Raw genomic sequence first — 15,866 nt, 5'->3', positions numbered from 1 at the left:
TCCCCGCCTCTTCCTCCTCCTATCCCTTCCCTCCGCCTGGGTCCCCGTCTCGCCGTCGACGAGGTCTCATAGGTCGTTACTAGTCGTCGTTGCTGTCGTCAGGTCGTCAAGGCGTCGCTCACTCTGTCGTCGGCCCTCGCTTGCTCTAGATCTCCTGCTGTGTCTTTTTTTTTTTTTTCCTTTTTTTTCTTCTCTCTCTCTCTCTCTCTCTCTCTCTCTCTCTCTCTCTCTCTCTCTCTCTCTCTCTCTCTCTCTCTCTCTCTCTCTCTCTCCTCTCTCAGTGTGTGTGTGTGTGTGTGTGTGTGTGTGTGTGTGTGTGTGTGTGTGTGTGTGGTGTGTGTGTGTGTGTGTGTGTGTGTGTGTGCGCGCGCGTGCGTGCGTGCGTATTTAGTATATATTTTCTTGCACATTTTTCTCACTCAATCGCTCCCTCTCTCTCTCTCTTTCAGTAAGGGATATGATGACTGTAACGATGTCAATGTTCATTTTGTAACTGTTATTGTCGTTATTATTCTTTTTGTTATTACCTCTGCCATTAGCCTTATAATCATAATATTTATGGCTGCCGGTTGTTCTGCCACGGAGGATGCTGCAGCTGCTGTTTCTGTCATTATGGTTTCTTTTTCATCTTCTTCCTCTTCTCCTTCTTCTTCATGTACTACTACTACTACTGCTTCTGTCACCACACCACTACTAGAGTTACTACTACTATTACTTATACTACTACTACAACTACTACTATTACTATACTACTACTACTACTACTACTACTACTTATACTTATACTTATACTACTACTATTACTACTACTACTATTACTTATACCACTACTACTAATTCTAATATTACTACTACTGACCCAACTACTACAAACTACTATCACTACTACTATTACCATCACCACCACCACCACCGTTACTATTATTTTTTTATATTAGGATTCGACTAAAATGTATTTGAAATACATCGCGAATCATAAATAAATGTATAAAATATTAAGATTATGGTTATTTGTTGATGAATATTGATTAGAAGAGAGACGTTTACGTTTTAAGTAAACAAGGCAAATGTTTGATGAATGAACTGCAAAAAAAAATTAGATTATAACAGTGTAAAGAGTTGGACTAAATTGCCGAAGAATAAGGAGCTTAAAGTCAATTGGAAAAGAATGATGGATTGGGCCTGGGTTGCAGAAGTAAAAGGAACCCGAATTGCATTACAAAAGATTGAACTCGGTTGCAGAAGAATAATGAGGTTGAGCTGAATTGCAGCGGTAAAGGGAACCGAAATGTAAAAGTGTAAGGAACTGAATTTATTTGCCGATGAATGATGTATCTGTCTGGATTCTGGAAGTGATTAGGAATTGAATCAAATTGAAGAAAAAAAAAATATGGATAATTTACATACATTGTAAAAAGAAAAGGATAAATATTGGGTTTGAGTTAAAATTTCAGAACTTATAATAAATTTGGATGCCCTATAAGAAATGATAACGATAATAACAGTAAATAAAAGATTGAGTTAAATTTCAGAAATATTGCTTGTCTTTAGCACTTCCAACAGACAGACACAGCAGACCTCTAAAACAGCCTTGACCGGAGATCGAGGCTGTGCAACGGAGCGGGAGCAGAGGGACCTCGTGTATAATGCTGAATGGAGCAATTAGACTTAAATTAATGAGCGCTTCGGCCCGGTTTCCCTTCTAATGCTGGTGTAATTAGTCTCCAAATTTAGGAGTTGTTTTGGGTCTCGGGGGCACTTAACTTATCAAAGCAGGTTAATTTCGGGGAAAAAGAATTATCGGCAATACTTGACGACCGGAGGAAATGATGATTTTTTTTTTTTTTTTCTTTTTTTTTTTTTTTTTTTTTTGGCGTTTTGATTAGGTTTTGAGGTCGGGCTCTCCGGTAACCATTTAATTTTACTCAGCTGTTTGTAATCCTAAGTCCAAATGAACGGATAAGACCAAAATAACAATTGTATTTATAATCTGGAGGAAAATTGACGCAGAATTTTCATATTGCATTCACGTCTAAAAAACAGTTGATATATCTTGTTATTTTCTTACAGTTTCAATATATATCGTTATTTACTGAAACCAGAGCAGTGCATTGAAAAAAAAAAAACTCACTGTGTTACAATAGTGAGTTATTGTAAACCGCTACTCACCTTCCTGGAAGTAAAACAATTATACCTAATTTCAGTTCATTTTTGTTCACCCGAATCACCGATATTTAATAAAGTCGTTTCAAATTAGCCCTGTTCATGGCCTCGTCCGAACACATGCATTCCGCAGGACTTCGTTCGGGAAACCTACATTTATCAGGAAAACTCTACTTGAATTCTTCTATTTTTAAGACCTCGTTCGAACACCTGTATTGAGCAGAGTCTCGTTCGAACGCCTGCATTCTCAGGACTCTGGAGCACCTGTACTCATTAGGACCTTGTTCGAACGCCTGCATTCATCAGGACCTCTGGAGCACCTGTACTCATTAGGACCTTGTTCGAACGCCTGCATTCTTTTGGTGTCATGACCAACACATCACGAGCGTCTCATCTTCTTGGTGTTCTCTCTCACGCTCCCGAGTTTCTCGTGCGTCTGTTAAGTGGTCCGTTTTATGGCGGGATTAGTTTATTTTCTTTCGTCTCTTGATCATCATCATCATCATCATCATCATCATCATCATCATCATCATCATCATCATCACCAACACCATCAGCAGCAGCAGCATCGTCACAATCACCACCATCATCACCACCACCACCACCACCACCACCACCACCATTTTTAGATTCATCTCTACTTTCCCGTTTCTTTGAAAACCTGTAATTACTGTCGCAACGAGTAAGGCCCACTGAAATGTCTTTCAATACAACATTTTTATATTTTTATTCTTCGTCCACGACTGCCTGAAATCAACTTATTCATCTCATCCTTTCAAATATACATCGGGATTTTGGAAGTGTAAGTATATGATGCAAATTCGAACCAACACTTATGGATGTTATAAGTGATGGAGGTGAAACGTTGAAAAGTGTGCTGAACTGTAAGTAACTGTAAGTAACTGTATTTCTTGCTCTCGGGCGTTGAAGTAGTGTTTCGTTCTCGGCTCGACCCTTTTTTCGTAATTTTTAATATTTCTTTTGATTTTGGTGTTATCATTGCCAGTGTTAATGATGCTGTATTTACTATTATTGTATTATTTTCATTGTTGTTGTTATGATATTATATTACTGTTATTGTTATGTTATAATTGTAGCTGCGTATTATTATTATTATTATTATTATTATTATTATTATTATTATTATTATTTTCATTATTAATATCATCACCGTCATTATCACCATTACCATTACCATTTATTATCATCATCGTCATCTCATCATCATCATCATCATCATCATCATCATCATCATCACCATCATCATCATCATCCTTCTTTTTCCTCTCCTCTCTTCCTCCCTCTCCCCCTTCTCACCTTCCTCCTCCACCACCTCCACCACCACAGTCATCTCCTCCCCCTCCTCCTCCTCCTCCTCCTCTGCCTCTTCATCTTCTTCCCCCAAAGAAAAAAAATTGAAAACGAATGAGAGAAGACAGAAAATAAAACAAAATGAAGATGTGAAGTTTTACGATCCTTCTGTCCCCGATTTTACAATCTGCACCATCCTTTTCTTAACAGTTACTGATTAATTGTATTCTGCGAGTGAAAATGCAAATTTATACCTTTGCACAAAGGAGTACGTATCCTGCATGCATGAAAGACCCACGAGCACCCAAGGAGAACTTTGAGATTTAATTTGATGTGGTGTGTAATGATATTTTTTTATATGTTATTATGAATATACGTGGACCTGTTGGCGGGTATTTTAGTATTTAATAATGACGAACGATTATATGAGAGCTTTAAATATTTGCGTATTCTGCTTTCATTGATGTTATTTGATATTTGGTTTATGAAATTGCTGTAGTATTGTTGGTGTGTGAACCTGTTGTTGTGTGAATCAGTGCGCATGTTAGCAGTCAGTTCGGGTTCCGGCGAATACTCCGAACTGAATTTGGTTAATTGGAGACAAATGCTTGAGTTTATATTGCTTTCCATGATTTTTATTATCTGTTTATAATCAATGCTGTTAGTTTAAATAGTTTTTATCTTTTTATTTATTTATTTATTGATCGTTATGTACATCTCTCTCACGAGTCCGCTTTCTCTTCCGCAGGTTACATCCGGGACCACACGCTCCTGTCCCGCTCACCGTCGCCCGAGAAGAGCGCGAGCGGCAGCCCCGAGAGGTCCCCCTCGAGCCCCTCTCCCACAAGAAGGACTACCTCGGGACCGCCAGGCAGGAGGACCAAAGCCGACGTCTCGCCTCGTCCTCCGTCGCAAGAGCTTCGCAACCAGGTTCCTCAGGAGGTCGAGGAGAACCCTGTCGAGAACGAGGCTGAGGCGTGCCATTCCTCGAGGCAGGAGCGCGCGGCAGGAGGCCATGGAGGCCACGTAGCAAGGCCAAGGCTCCGTGCAGCCGCCTCTTCCCTTCGGCTGCTTCCGGAGGGCGAGGACGACCCAAGCGCTCACGGCAGCGGTCCGGGCGAAACACAAGACCCCGAGAGCGAGGATCTCCCGGCGGAGGTCGCGCCCGCCCCCTTCCCCGCCTTCGACAGCAGGAGGCTCAAGGGGCTCCACCGACTTCGACGCAACGACTCCACCGACAGCCGCCTCTCCAGCGTCTCGGAATCGTGGGCAGCCCCGGTCTTCAGCAGGGAGGCCAGCAGGGACAACCTCGACCGAGACTGGCTCAGCAGGCAGCAGAGCCTTGCCTCCTTGGCCTCGTCGGACTGCTCCTTCACAACAGCCTCGAGTCGCTGGTCGTCCGCACTTCAGCGCCTGTGCGAACAGAAAGGTGAGTCAGCGTGCTGCTAGTTCTCCTGTGTGCTTGTTCTTCTTGGGACGAGGCAGTCATCTCGGGGAGAAGGGGAGGGGAGGCGGAAAGCGATAGATGTGTAGCTGGCTTCTGAGAGAAAGAATTAGCAGACAAAAAAGGAATACACGAAGAAAATAAACACAGAAAGAATTACAAGAAAAAAAAAAATCCGTAAAAATCATAAGGAATAATAAGCAGAAGGAGAAGGAGAAAAGTAAGAAGAGCAAAGGAATAAAAGAAGAAGAAGAAGCAGAAAATAATCGAGGAAAATATCCCGTGTTGCTCCCTCGGGTTGCAGGGTGAGAGAGGGCGCTGTGCTCAAAATGTTCTTTAGCTAAACAAACGGGTTCAGTGAGGGCGTCTTTGAGCTTTAGATGAACGTCACTGGACGCTGGAGAGAAGATCAACAATAAGATGTATTGGACAGAGACCGAGGCTGTTCAGGGGGAGGGGGGGGAGGGGAATCACACGTGCTATATATACGTGCGCGAGGAGGTGAATACTCTCCGATGTTGGAGGGAAGGAAGGAGGGACGGGGAGAGGGAGGGAGAATTGATGGATTGTATTGTGAATAGATAGACAGGAGGGTGGACAGGGAGGCAGACAGGCAGGTAGGCAGGCAGACAGGCAGGCAGACAGGCAGGTAGGCAGGCAGAAGACAGGCAGGCAGGCAGGCAGGCAGGCAGGCAGGCAGGCAGGCAGGCAGGCAGGCAGGCAGGCAGACAGACAGACAGACAGACAGATAGATAGATAGATAAACAAACAGATAGACAGACAGACAGACAGCTAGATAGATAAACAGACAGATAGACAGACAGACAGACGAACGGACAGACGGACGAATTATCTTATCTTTCCTGTATTTATCCCAACACTACAAGATACAGAACCCTGTTAAAGTTGGACTCAGTATAATCAGTATAGCTACTTGCCGTTTGTAGTTATCAGTACACAGAGTGGGAAAAAATGTGTAAAAGAAAGAAGCAGTAGAATAAGATAATGGTGATAAATATAGCAATGGCAATAATGATAATAATGATAGGGATAATAACAAAACGAAAAAGAAAAGAAATGAAAAAAAGGAAAAGAATAAGAAAAAGAGAGAAAGAGAATAAGAAAAATACAGAAAGATAATAAGAAAAAGTAAGAAAAAGAAGAGGAAGGAGAAAAAAAATTATATCAATATATTACAGAGGAATGCAATTGAGTCAGTATCATTTAAACTCACTCTCTCTCTCTCTCTCTCTCTCTCTCTCTCTCTCTCTCTCTCTCTCTCTCTCTCTCTCTCTCTCTCTCTCTCTCTCTCTCTCTCTCTCTCTCTCTCTGTGTGTTTGTGTGTTTGTGTTTGCATTTATGAATGTGTGTATTTATGTATGTTGTATGCATGTATGTATGTATACATGTATATATGTATCTAGACAGAAAAAAGAGAAAGAGAAAGAGAGAGAGAGAGAGGGGGGGGGCAAACCAAATGATACGTGTGGGTTGTTGTATGTGTGTGCGGGTATTCTTCAATGTGTAAATAAAACTTGATTCGACTTTAGCGCGCACAAATCTCTTTCATTGCCTCACTGCCCCGCGGTGATCCGGGAAACACGACACGGACTCCCCGCACCTTCAGTATGTAAAGCGACACAGGCAACAATTAATGATTCGAAGCTGTCTTATTTTACATGCAGGGTCCCTCGCCTCGCTCGAAAGTAACATGCGAGCGGTGAAGATAAACTAGAGAAAGTGACGACGCTTTTCACAAAAGCCAGCATGCAGGTGTCCGAGACGCTCCAGAAATAGTAACAAGATTGTGGATTTCAGGTTTTTTTGCGGGACAGAATCAGTTTGGGTGCTTGTCTTTGATAAAAGGGGGAGGGAGGGACACGTCCGCTAACCTTATCGGCAGTCGCTACGCTTTAGCTTGTTTTCGCTAGTCGTATCAGCAGCTGCTATATTGTAGCTCGTTTTTTTGTTAGTTGTATCAGCAGCCCATATGTTTTGGTCTTCGCTAGTCCGTATATTTTAGCATGTTTTGCTAGCTATATCAGTACTCGCTAATTTTTATCTTGTCGCTGTTAGCCCTTTCAGAAACCTCTATATTTTACATGCCTCCTTTCACCTTATCAGCGCCCGCAGCTTTAGATCGTCTGCGCCAGCCACTTCTGCGCGGCCATGCTCTCCTTGTCTCCGCTCGACGCTCGTTTTCACATTCAAACCAACATCTCTTTTAATTTAACCTGAAACAAAATGGTTAACTTCCGGATGAAGTTAAACATTAAGTCACCGTTTTTTCTTTTTTCTTTTTTTCTTATCACCTTTAGCATTCATATAGTAATTGTTAGTCCTTTTGGTGACAGATGGCGTTCATGTCGGGAGGATCAAATTAGACTTGAAAATTATTTGATTTGAAAATTAGACGTTTTAGGGACATAGAGTATCAGGCTAGAAAATAATATTTCTTTTGCTTTTCCCCCAGGCACGCTGGAAACACCTTTTTTTCAAAATTATGAATAACGGGGCAAAAATACTAAATTATCTTCCATGCAACGCTATTGCAACTGGTATATTATTTCTGTTGACACATGATTCAATTCAGGGATGGGAATATCATCCAGACAGCTTGTGACAGGAAGATGAGTTATGCTGAATGTTTATTGGGTGGAAAACCGAATCACACCAAAGAAATGCCGGTTTAGAAAACCTTTTTAAATCTATTGCAATCCAATCCGGATGGGAGAAAAACTGGCCACATCCGTAGAAAACATGGCAAAAATTTTAGTGCCATTATGGAGATGGGTAATGCGGCAGGCCAAATTAAACAGAAAAATAGATTTGTTTGAACATTTTAAACCGGTTTTAGGGACATAGAATCCGGCTAGGAGAATAATATTCCAATCCTATATGGACTTCCCCAGAATCACGCTTGGAAACGACATTTCAAATCTAGGGAATACACGGCAAAATCCGATATTAAGACATTCCCAAACGGATATTGCAATGGAATTATCCTGTTGAAAGACATTCAAAACCCATATGGGAATATCATCCCCAAACCTGTGAATGGAAGATGACTTCCCATCGATATGGGGAAACCGACTTTCACCCAAAATCCGGATTATGAAAAACCTTTCCAAATCTATTGGAAAACCCCCAAAATCCGGAATATGGAAGAACATTGGCCACAAATCCGGATATAAAGGGCATAAAACCATGGCAAAATCTTTCAGGCCAAAATCCGGAGACGGGGAAGAGACATACCCACGAATCTTTCAGGCCAAAAATCCGGAGATGGGAAAGAAGCATGGCCAAAAAAAATTAGGCCAGAAATCCGGAGATGTGGAAGAAGCATAGCTTAAAATCCGGATATGGGAAAGAGACATTCCCCAAAATCCGGATATGGGAAAGAGACATTCCCCAAATCCGGAGATAGGGGGGGGGGAAACAAGCCCCAATTAAAGAAAATAAATAAGGGGAAAAATGTCTGAGAATCCGGAAATGGTGAAGAAAAAATTATCACGGACCAAATTGAGATCACGAGATCTCTTTAAATAATTAATTAAAATTTTAACGTGATATGAATAAAAAAAATGATGGCAATTATGCATCGTTGTATTATTTTACCTTGGATTCGTTTACGGTGAGAATTTTTATCAATTCAGTATTTATCCTTGATAATGTGATAATTGTTATTTTTATACTGAGAGAGAGAGAGAGAGAGAGAGAGAGAGAGAGAGAGAGAGAGAGAGAGAGAGAGAGAGAGAGAGAGAGAGAGAGAGAGAGAGAGATTGAGTGAGATATAATAGGAACTCACCAAGATTATATTAATATTTAGTATATTTTTGAATAGCTAAAAGTAAAGAACTATTGATATATATTAGTTTTCACCAGAAATAGTAACACAGACTAGATCACTCAGGTATAAGTCAGAAAACATTAATTCTCTACCGGATTTCGACTGAAATATCATAATCTAATTTCAAACATATTTCTAATTACCTTAGCAATATGTAATACAGTAGATTCTGAGAAATGTCACAGATGTTAATCCCAGTATAAAACCATGACATATTAGTCATGTTAGCTCCCTCTATTAATGCAAACTTCTAACGCGTCACAGATATCCGTCCTGGTATAATATTAAGTAACACCTCCTCTTGGGTGGAGAACTTTCCTCGGATACATTTCATGATTGTCTTTGCATTGACATCAGCTGGAGACGCGACACCCATAATATCGTTATTTTGTATGTTGGAACAAAGTGCTTCGGGATTCCTTTCTCTCTCTGTTTTTTATTTTTTTTTTTTTTCTGTTTTCTTGTTTAATGCTCCTTTTTTATCGTATTATTATTAATTGCCGTCATTGTCGTCATTCTCCAACACTCCATAATAATGGTTAGACCAACATACAGATTACGGGGGCGAGCGATAATATTCAGTGTCCGGAGTTTCCAAAAGAAAAGACACAGGTTCCCGTCGTTATGAAATAACCAGAAGACTTCGCTCACGATGAGAATACACTTAGGTACGTTCACAGACTTCTTGGAATAGGAGACGGAGAGTCAGGGAAGTTTTACCTGTGAATGAATGCAACTGCGACTTGCTTGAATCCTTGGTCTTACCTTGCGTGTTGTGAATTCCGGAAAAGGACGTTGTAACGGTCATGATGTTTGAATTTTAAACACCAGGGCCTCGGTAGAAACAACATGGTGACATCTGAAGGTCTCTGTTTCTCTGTTTCTGGCTCTGTCTCTGTCTCTGTCTCTCTTTCTCTCTTTCTCTCTTTTTCTTTTTCTTTTTTCTTTTTCTCTTTTTCTTTTTCTCGCTTTCTCTCTCTCTCTCTCTCTCTCTCTCTCTCTCTCTCTCCCTCTCTCCCTCTCTCCCTCTCTCCTCTCTCCCCCCCTCCCTCCCTCCCTTCCACCCTCCCTCCCCCCATCTGCCTCGCTCCCTCTCTCCCTTTCTCTCCCCCCCTACTCTGCCTCCCTCCCTCCCTTCCACCCTCCCTCTCTCCCTTTCTCCTCCCCACTCCGCCTCCCTCCCTCCCTTTCTCCCTTCTTTCTCTTTCGGGTTGCGAAGTAATTCCAGGTAATTTTGCACCGCATTATGTCACGCGACCGGGCTGGGGGGCGAGCCACAGCATCATTGTGTTGCGGTTGGCACTGTGGAGGTCTTGCATTAAAGAGAGAGGTATAGGTGGAGGGAGGGAGAAGGAGAAAGGGAGAGAGGGAGTGAGAAGGAGAAAGGGAGGGAGAAGAAGAGGAGGAGGAAGAGGAAGAGGGAGGGGGAGAGAGAAAAGAGAGAGAGAAGAGAGGAAGAGGAAGGAGCCGAAATTGAGAAGGGGGAATTGGTTAAACCTCGCTGCTGCAACTGCGAAGGCCCCTGACATGCAAGGCGAGGCCACAATTGAAGATTACGTGCATTTCGGCGGTTCCCCAGCAAGGAAGCGAAGCGCAAGAAAAAGGACCGGCCACCACGCAGGCAGAGGTGCGGGGGGAGGCGGGGGGGGGGAGGCTACAACTACAGCCCCCAACGCTGTTGCCGGAGGGGAGCGAACAATATGAGAGAGAGAGAGAGAGAGAGAGAGAGAGAGAGAGAGAGAGAGAGAGAGAGAGAGAGAGAGAGAGAGAGAGAAGGCAGACAGACAGACAGGCAGACAGACAGACAGACAGACAGACAGACAGACAGACAGCAGACAGAGCAGGCAGACAGACAGGGAGAGGAAGAGAGAGAAGGAGAGAGGTGGAGGAAGAGGTAGAGCGAGAAAGGAAGCGGAAGAAGAGGAAGAAGTAGAGGGGGAGGGAGAAGCCAAAATTGAAAAGGCGGAAAGGGAGAGAGAGAGAGAAGTGAGGAGAAGAGAAAAAAGGGAGAGAGAAAGATAGAAAGAAAAAGGGAAAGGGAAAGGGGGGCAAAAAACCCCCCACTGTAAACCCCAATTCAAAAAATATACGCTAATACAATAAAAAAAAAACGAGGGGCCAAAAAAAAAAAAACAAAAAAAAAAAAAATGCAGAAATGTTAAAGGGTTGAGGCGAAACCACTGATTTTCGCCCCCCCTGGAGTGGCAACAGGTATTTTACCGGCGCCGAAATTGCCCTTTATGCATAGGATTTTCGACCTTACCGCCTCGAGAGTCTTTGAGGGAGACGTGTGTGTGTGTGTGCGTGTGCGTGTGCCGTGGGTGTGCGTGTGCGTGTGCGTGTGTGTGGTGGGGGGTGTGTGTGTGTGTGTGTGTGTGTGTGTGTGTGTGTGTGTGTGTGTGTGCGCGCGCGCGCGCCTTGACTCCGACTGCTCTGATACTGAGAAGACCCGCGAAACCACAGCGGGAAATGATGCACAGATGTCGCAAGGTCATCTCGCTCCTTCGTTCCCTCGATCCGTCTCTGTGTCTCTCTTTCTTCTTGACCTTATTTCTCCGATTTTCTGTTTGTCCCCGTCCCGTCCCCGTCTGTCCCGGGCTCTGTCTCTTTCCCCTCTCCCTCTCTCTCTCCAATCCTCCCTCTCTCTTCTCTCTCCCTTTTCTCCTCCTCACGGCTCCAAACTCTTCTCTCCTCTCTCTCCTTTTCTCCTTTTCTTCTCTCTCTCTTTCCTCTCGCTTTCTCCCCCCCCTCTTTCTCTTTTAAAAACTCTCTCTATTTTCTCTCTTTTCCCCTTCCCCCTTTTCTCTCTCTCTCTCTTTTCCTCTCTCCCCCCCCTCCTTCTCTCTCTCCTCCGCTTTTCTCTCTCTCTCTCCTCCTTTCCCCCTTTTTTCTCTTTCTCTTTTTTCTCCTCTTTCTCCTTTTTTTTTTTTCTCCTTCTCCTCCTCTCTCCTCTCTCCCTCCATCTCCCCTTCTCTCTCCCTCTCTCCTCTCCCCTTCCTCTCTCTCTCCTTTCTCTCCTCTTTTTCCCTCTCTTTTTCTCTCTCTCTCTTCTCTCTCTCTCTCTTTCTCCCAAATCTCCCCCCTCTCTTTCCCCTTTTTCCCCCCCATTCCCTCCCTTTTTCCCCCTCTCTTTTTCTCTCTCTTCTCTCTTTCTCTCTCTCCCCCTCTTTTCTCCTCTTTTCTCTCTCTCTTTCTCTCTCTCTCTCTCTCCTCTCTCTCTCCCTCTCTTCCCTTCTCTCTCTCTCCCCTCCTCTCCCCTCCCTCTCTCCTCGTTCCCCTCCCCTCCCTCCCTCTCCCCTTCTCTCTCTCTCATTTTCTCTCTTCTTTCCCCCCTTTTCTCCCCTCCCCTCTCTTTTCCCCTCTCCTTTCCCCCTCTTCCCCTTTTCTCTTCTCTTTTTTTCTCCCCCTCTTCTTTTTCCTTTTCTCCCTTTCTCTTTTTTTCTCTCTCTTTCTCATTTTTTTTCTCTCCTCTCTCCTTTCCTCTCTCTCCCCTTCTCCCCTCTCTCCTCCTTTCTCTCCCCTCCTCTCTTCCTCCTCTCTTTTTCCCCTCTCTCTTTTCCCCCTCCTCCCCCTCTTCTCTCTCTCCCTCCTCTCTCCTCTCTTTTCTCTCTCTCTCTCCCCTGCTCTCTCTCTCTCTTTCTTCTCTTTTCTCCTCTTTCTCTGTCCTCTCCTCTTTCTCTGTCTCCCCCCTCTTTCTCTTGTCTTCTCTTTTTTCTGTCTCTCTCTTTTTCTTCCCTTTTCTCTCTCTCTCTCCCCTCTCTCTCCATCCTCTCCTTCTCTCTCGCCCCCCCCCCCCCCCCCCCCCCCCCTCTTTCTCTTTCTCTTTTCTTTCTCCTCCTTTTTCTTTCTCTCTCTTTCCCCTTTCTCTTTCTTTCCCCTTTCTCTTCTTTCCCTTTTTCCTTTTCTCTCGTCCCCCTTTTCTTTCTCTTTCTTTCTCTTTCTCTAGCTTTCTCTTTCTCTTTCTCTCTCCCCCTTTTCCCCCCTCTTTTCTCCCCCCTCTCTCCTCTCCCCCTTTTTTCTCTCTCCTTTCTCTTTTTCTCTCTCTCCTCTCTTTTTCTCTCCTCTCTCCTTCTCATCCTTTTTCCTCTCTCTCTCTCTCTCCCCTCCTCTTTTTCCTTCTCTTTTCTTCCCCTTTTTTCTCTCTTTCTCTCTTTCTCTCTTCTCTTTTTCCCCCTCTCCCCCTCTCTTCCTTCTCCCCTTCTCTTCCTCTTTTTTCCTCTCCACCTTTGTCTCCTCTCCCGCCTTCCTCCCTTTATTCATTTATTCTTTAATTTTTGGGATTTATAAGCCTGCCCCGTTAATTTTGCAAGACCCTTTTTTCCCCTGGGTTCCCCCGGTTGGTATTTGTTTGTAGATTTATGAAAGGGTGTTAAAAGGGGAAAGGAAATTTTTTTGAAAGGGGGGATTGAAATGTTTTGGGGAAAAAATGGAGGGGGGAGGGGGAAAAGAAGGGGGGGGGGGAGGGGAAAGGAGGAAAAGAGGGAGGGAGGGAAGGGAGAGAAAAGGGGAGGGAGGGAAAAGGGGAGAGAAGGGAGGGAGGGAAGGGGGAAAAAGAGAGGGGGGGGGGGGGAAGGAGAGGGAGAGAGAGGGGGGAGGGGAGGGAAAAGAGGAGGGGGGGAGAGGAAAAGAGGGGAGGAAGGAAGGGGAGAGAGGGGGGAAAAAGGAGAGAAAAAGGGGGAGGGGGGAAAGGGGGAGAGATAGAGGGAGGGGGAGGGAAAAAGAGAGAGGGAAAGGAAGGGGAGGAGGGAGGGGAAAAGGGGAGAAAAAGGGGGGAGGGGGAGGGAAAGAGAGAGGGAAGGAAAGGGAGAGGGGAAGAGGGGAGGGGGAAAGGGGGAGGGGGAGGGAGAGGGAGGGAGAGAGAGAGGAAGAAGGGGGAGAGAGAGAGAGGGGAGGAAGAGAGGAGAGGAGAAAAGGTTAAGAGGGAGAGAGAGGAGAGGGAGAAGGATAGAGAGGGGGAGAGAGAAGGGGGAAAAAAAGAGAGGGGGAAAAAGAAAGAAAAAAAAAAAGAAGAAACCAATAAAAAGGGGGAAAATAAAAAAAAGAAAGAAAAGGGGAAAAGGCAAAAGGAAAGGAAAGAGGAGAAGGGGGAAGGGAAAAGGTGAAAGGAAAACAAAAAAGGGAAAAAGGGGAAGGGGTTTAAAAAAAGGAAAAAAATGCATTGGGGAAGAAAAAAAAATAAAGGTAAAAAAACCCTCCCACTTCAATGTTTTTTTTTTTTTTTTTTTGGGAAATTTTTTTTTTTTTGTTTAAATTGGGGTTTTTTTTTTTTTTTTTTTTTTAGATTAAGTTAAAAAGTTTTTTTTTTTTTTTTTTTTTTCCTTTTTTTTTTTTCCTTCTTTCCTCCCCCCCTTCCCCCTTTTTTCCCTTTTTTTCTTTTTTTTTTCTTCTTCTTCTTCTTTTTTTTTTCTTCTTCCCTTTTTTCCCCCCCCTTCCCCCCCTCCTCCTTTTTCCCTTTTTTTCTTCTTCTTCTTCCCTTTTTTTTTCTTCCTTTCCCTTTTTCTGGGTTTTTTTTCTTTTCTTTTCTTTTCTTTTTTTCTTCCTCTACTTCTTTTCTTCTTTTCAGTATAAATTTTAAAGTACCCAATAACCTTCCCCCTCTTTATCTAAACGGCCCCCTTTCCAAACTCACTTTTAAAATTTCCCTAAAACCCAAATTAATTCCCCCCCCCCCCTTATTTTTTTAAAAGTATTTTTTTTCGGGCCCCTAAAATCTCCTTTTTTTTTTCTTTTATTATGGACATTTGTTGAAGATACTACAATTTTTTGTGTTTAAAACCCTTTAGAAAAAACAAAATTTTAAAAAATTTTTTGTTGTAACTTTAATCTAAAAAGGTTTTTTAAATTATTTTATTTTTTTTATTGTGGGCAGTTTCTAAAAAAAAAAACGGTAAAATCAAAACTTAACCCCAACTTTTTTTTTTCGAACTGCATTCTCTTTTTTTTGAAATTTTCCCCCCGGGGGCCCCCCAAACCGCGCCGGCCCCCGAAAAAAAAAGGGGAAAAAAAGGGGAAAGGGGCCGCCTTTCGTCCCGGTTAAATTTTTTTTTTAACCAAAGGGAAAAGGGGGGGTTTTTGGGGGAAAACTTATCATTTCGAAAATTTACGGGAAACAAAGATTTTTTAAAAAATTTTCCCCCCTTTGGGGGTTTTTCCCTTTTGAGGATTTTACGGCCGGTGTAGTTAAAGGAAAATTCGTCAACCCTTCCCCTTTTTAATTTCGCCGGTCGAACGGAGGTTCCCTTTTCGGGGGGACGGTTTTTAGGTTTTTTAAATAAAAAAATTAAAACCCCTTTTTTCCGGCGAACGCCGCCCGGGTCCCCTGGGGGTTTTTTTACTTTTTCCTTGTAAATTCCCCCGGACAAACCCCCCCGGGGGGGTTTTTTTTTGTAAATTTTTTTTTATTTTTTTTTGGGAAAGGGGGAATTTTTTGTTGGGACATTCCCTTTCCCTTCCCCGGCCCCGTGCCCATGCAAATTTCAAACCCAAACCCCAAAAACCCCAACACCACACACACAAAACACACACCCCACACACAAAAACCCCACACACACAACACACCCCCCACACACCACACCAAAACACACACACACCAACACACACCCCAAAACACAAAAACAAAAAAAAAACACAAAAACCCCAGCAAAACCCCCCCCGCAGCCCCAAAAATTTTTAAAAAAGAAAATAAACCTGGCCCGGAATTGAAACATCCCCCGACAATTCCCCTTAAAAAAAAAACCCCGCTTAAAACCCAAAACTCGGAAAACCAAAAAAACCCGGCCCCAGACGCATTAATTTAAAGGGCGAGGTCAGTTCAATATTTAGTTTGGGGGAGGGGGGAAAAGATGGGAAATTTTAATTTTTTTCCAAAAACAAAAGCACAAGAGGGGCAACCCCACAACGAACCCCGACACAAACCAGCACGCACAAAAACCCCCACACACACACCCAAAACACACACACACCCACCCAAAACCACCCCACACACACCAACACAAACACAAACCACACAAACAACACAAAACCCAAATAATTTTATATATATATATATATATAAAATTTTTATAGAGAGAGAGAGAGAGAGAGAGAGAAGAGAGAGAG

At 43.4% G+C, this 15,866-nt stretch overlaps 1 protein-coding gene across 1 annotated transcript in view; it reads left to right on the top strand.

Moving 5' to 3' along the window:
* The first annotated feature begins 4,224 nt into the window (after nt 1–4,224).
* The window catches only part of LOC119583506, a 79,191-nt gene continuing 67,549 nt past the window's right edge, over nt 4,225–15,866 (top strand). Inside the window, 1 exon segment of the mRNA XM_037932029.1 lies at nt 4,225–4,903. The gene's annotated coding sequence lies outside the window, so the exon portion shown is untranslated.

This window comes from Penaeus monodon, chromosome 17 (genome assembly GCF_015228065.2).
Source record: "Penaeus monodon isolate SGIC_2016 chromosome 17, NSTDA_Pmon_1, whole genome shotgun sequence".
Classification (NCBI taxonomy): domain Eukaryota; kingdom Metazoa; phylum Arthropoda; class Malacostraca; order Decapoda; family Penaeidae; genus Penaeus; species Penaeus monodon.
The sequence above is the reverse complement of the archived record's forward strand: the minus strand, read 5'-3'. Positions and strand labels throughout refer to the sequence as shown.